Here is a 4,907-nt window from a genome sequence, read left to right as displayed (position 1 = left end):
ATCAACCACAAACCACGAGGAAATGATGTTTGGCTGTGCTCTGGTGTGTAGGCCTACCTGCATTCACTTCCTAAGTAAAAAATGGGACAATATCACAAAGTCTCCAACCTCAAACTCCCAGATGCATCTGAATCCAAATAAAACGGAAGCTGACAACGTGCAGAGATACACTGCATCTCAGAGAACACTGCTGCTCAGACATGCTATGGAGGTTACAGCGGTGGCAGTAAACTGCGTCTCACGAAGTCCACTCGTTGTAGGAGCGGTGCTTTTAGACTGTTTTCCTCTATTACATCGATTTTCTTTTCTCTCACCATTGTGCTCGGTACCGTTTTATACTGAGTCTGCCATTGTCGACTTTGTCTGTCCGAGTCTTCAATGCCGGGATCCAGTCAGATAAATAGAAGCTAGTTATGGTTGAACGTTCTGACGGAGAGGAATCAAAAGTTGTGTTCATGTTGCTTGATGTTGATGTAAGATGATGATTCATTGTATTTGTGTGTGTGTGTGTGTGTGTGTGTGTGTGTGTGTGTGTGTGTGTGTGTGTGTGTGTGTGTGTGTGTGTGTTTGGGCGTGCAGGTATGCACGTGTCTGTGAAAGTGTGTGTGTTCGTGTGCTACATTTTTCAACTGATCCAGAATGTTTGTGGCTCAGCTCCTGCAGCCCGTAGAGCATTCATGACGTTTTATGTGTACATTTCCAACCTTCTCTTTGAACCTCTTCCTGATCTAGCTGGCAGGCTTTTTATGATTATCTGTTTTCTCCATTTTATGGAGGACACCGTTGACCCGCCGTCTAGTGGGGGACAGCATGATGGAATATTGCTAGCCTGTCTATGACATAAAAGGAGGCACAGACACAGATGTACGTCAAATGTGTTGACAGTACTGTCTTTTTACCTAAGATCAGGTTCAAAACATTGCCAGGTTTTGGACAGAATGAGATGACCTGCTCTTTTCAATGAACATTTATTTCCCTTTACAGATAGGTAGTGCCTTTCCTGTCTTAAACTACCTATAGCAGAACTTCAGGTTAAATCATCAGATATTACACTACACCACAGCCTCTCCATCACTCCACATCTCTGACAGAGCACAGAAAGACGGTTCTGTACGGATGTGAAACATAACATAGTGGTGGATAGTCAGAAAATACCTTCTAAGAGCAAAAGCACTGTGTGTAAAGACTTCCTGCGAGCAGAAGGTGTGTAAAATATACACGTTTGAAGCTTTGTCCTCCTGAGCCACATTCTGAGTGTGACTGGTTGGCTTAGCGTCGCGTCTCCAATGTCTTTGTATTTGCCAAGGCTGCTTTCTCACCTGCTTCCTCAGATGAGCACGACGCCTCAGTGTTTGCTGATATTGGCACGGAGGCAAAGCGAGAGCACTCTCCCATTTTCCTGTGGTGTGTTCACTAGGAACCAAACAGAACCAAATGGAACGAAACGGGGAGGGACCTAGATGAATTTGTCAAATAGAAACTCTCATTTCCATTGCAAAATGTTTCTGACTAATGATTACGCCCCTGTTCTATTGCAAACGGGGACACTTTGGCCGTTACACGTGGCAGTCACTTATTTAATGGTCCGTGCTAGCCGGGATCCTTGGGAGGTCCCTACCCCATTGAAGTTGAAATGTAAAATGGTACGGTTATGTTTAGGGTAAGGGTTTAGGGTAAGGAGGTCCCAAGGAACCCAGATAGCACTGATCCTTGTTTAATGAAGTCAGACGTTGTTGTTTGAGAGAGCGTCTTGGTTTGAGGTGGATGTCTATACAACGCCAAATGCCAACAGCTGGCACATGTAAGAAAATGATTAGGTAAAATGATAACTCAACTCCAAGAATTATGACATTTTAATACACTGATGTTAGTAAAGGAGACAGGTAAACTGTTGCGTAATACTAGTTTAGTGATAATTACGACATCTCTTGTGAATGTTAAATCATGGTCAGGTTGTATACTGGTTGTAAAAGGATGTTTTTAGATTCATATTTCACTGATTGTATGACCAGATAACAACTAAAATATGACTTTCAACGCTGGCTTTATGACATCATCAAGAAATAGGAAGTCTTCACCTGGTTGTAATATGGTTCACGTCTTTACAATCCCAAACCAGTTTTGAACCCGATGATGACGTCATTATGACGTCTCATGCCAAATTCTGCCCGCTGTGTAATGTGCCGTGTAGTTTCCAAACCTGGCATTGGTCTGGACTCTCTCACCCTTCTTCATACAAACACATCCAACCCTTTCTACCACAATAAGCTTCCTGTTTGTTATCTTTGGTCAGGTTAATCACCTTCTGGCGTCTAAGGAAGCTCTTCGTTGTTGCATTGTCCTATTGTTTACATCTGTGTGGCGGGTCATGTTTTGTTCTTTGTTTACACACTAGCCCTCCAACAACGTACTTTCCAACCACTGGCTGCCTTGAGGTTAGATGGAGTCATCGTTTCCATGCAGACTACAGCTGTGTCTCAATTCACAAGGATGTTGTCTTTTGAGGCTGTTAACATAGCCCTTTTAAAGTGCCATTTCCAAGGTATCTTAACATGCTGCTTATGGATTGAGACACAGCCTACGTGCCAGGAGTCATAGTTGGTCAGGTCACGGTGTCACTGTCAGCAAAGCTGCATGTTAGATAATTAAGGGTGCTGTACACACTCCAATTAAGCTGGGAAATGGTAGAGCGGTGTGTGTGTGTGTGTGTGTGTGTGTGCACTCACTTGTGCTTGTGTGCCCCAGTATATCAGAGAAAGATAGCCAGGGTGAATACAGGTGATCTGCATCATGTTGCCACAGATGTAGGGATAATGTGCGTGAGGTGAGACAGCACCATATATTACCTCAGAGGGGAGGGGGAAATGAGGCAGGTTTCTAAATAAACACCAGCCAAGGTCGCTGGCGTGCTGAGGAAGCGCATCACTGTCGACGCCACTGCCGTGCAGTAATCTCCTCACACTGTTTGTTCCCTTCCCTGCCTGCAGTCAATCACTCTCTCTCTCTCTCTCACATTCTCTCTTTCTCTCTCACATTCTCTCTTTCTCTCTCACATTCTCTTTCTCTCTCTCTCTATCACACTCTCTCTTTTTACTCTATACTTTCTCTGTCTCATCCCTCTTTCTCTCTCTCCCATCTCTTTCTTTTTCCCTTTTCTATCTCTCCCCCTTTCTCTCTCGCTCTACCTCTCTCTCCTCATGCTCTAGGGGGCTCAGGGGGATGCTAGTCTCCATAACAGGCAAACTGGATGAGCTCATCAGATGCACCTCCAGGATGAATAGCACTATAACGTTACTCCTCCTCCCCCTTTCCATCTCTTTTTTTCATCATTCCATTGAGAAACAGCTCCAATGATAAGACTGTGCCATTCTATTTTTATAGAATTCATTAACCAATATTAGGAATAATTTCACATGTTTTGTTTAACCTGGAGTGTAATTTATGCCCATACTTTGATGATTTTGTTGAATTGCCATTTATATACTCAGTAATTTAATTCATTTAAAGGGGCTCTGACAACAGATATGAGGACTTGGAGAACAAGAAAGATTATGCTCTTTCTCTCTCTCTCACAGACACACACACACACACACACACTCCCAGCCCGCATTGCCAATCCTCCCATGTCCAACCTCCACACGCCCAGGCCGCCTGGCCCAGCCGCCCGTGTCTCACATACCATGACCTTACTCCTCCTGGATCCCATTTCCATCGACTAAACGCTGGCTACACTTAAATCTGGCATCGTCATTATTAATTACTCCTTGGAGTTCACTTAAAATCCAGAGGAGGAGGAGGGTGTGTGTGGTGGTGGTGGTGGGGGGGATTCTGGGGCACACGGCCAGGAACAAAGGCCTGCCACGTGGAGCCCATTCCTCCCACAACTATCCTAGAGACACAGCCACCCCAGTCGAGACCCTGCTTCCTAATGCCCTGTGTGGCTTAGCGAGACAGAGGTTAGGACCACCTAGGCAGATTTCCCCAGGGGGGTGTGGACGCTGGTAAGATGAAATGATTTTCAGTCGGTGATGGTTAGGCTACGTAGACACAGATGTGATGTGTAAATGTGCAGCGGCTGATACTGATGGTTTACATGTAATAGAAGGGTTAACCAAGAAACACTCCCAAAGGACTAAGGGCTCTATTCAACCCGTAGCACTGAAGATCCGCTTTATAGTGCGATTGACAGTTAAATGGCAGCGTTCCCGCGGTCGCGGAGACTCAATTCGCTCACGGTAAACGCTGCATATGTCGGCTCAATCGGAAATGACCTTTTAATTTGACCTCTTATCTTCCGCGATACTTCGGCAATATGGATTGAATCCAGCCCTAATTAGAGGCAGAAATAAGAGCATACGAGTAATGTTGAGTTATAGCTAACCACCACATGGTTCCCTGTATCCAACGACAAGGACTGCTGTTGTTTCTAGTAGTAATTGTTCATGAGAGGGATCTCTGCGTAATGTAAGCTCATAGTAGGATGCATGACTTGGCAATATTAATGTATGTATCATCTAAAGATTATTGTGAGAATAGGTTGCATGGTTATCTGTATAGGCTAAAGGCAACGGCTACACTGCCATCAATACAATGTTGTCGGTATACTGTAGTTACAGCATTAGCCTACTACACAAATATAATCAACTCTCTACATAGACCTACAGAGGTAGGCCGTGTTGAATGAAATGCCAATTTGGCTTGTTCCTTACACTGGCGAGTGCCAACACTATAAATTAAAATGATGGCAAACCATTAGAACCCGTCTCCTTTTATAGAATAGGCCACACTGGCATCCCACTGGCTCAGGCAGACTAGACTAGGATCAGATCCACCCTGTGCATACAATCGTATTCATTATGATCTAAAAGGGAAAACTGATCTTAGATCAGCACTCCTCCTCTGAGACA

The sequence above is a fragment of the Oncorhynchus clarkii genome, chromosome 19, assembly GCF_045791955.1.
Source record: "Oncorhynchus clarkii lewisi isolate Uvic-CL-2024 chromosome 19, UVic_Ocla_1.0, whole genome shotgun sequence".
Lineage (NCBI taxonomy): Eukaryota > Metazoa > Chordata > Actinopteri > Salmoniformes > Salmonidae > Oncorhynchus > Oncorhynchus clarkii.
Note: the sequence above shows the minus strand (reverse complement) of the source record.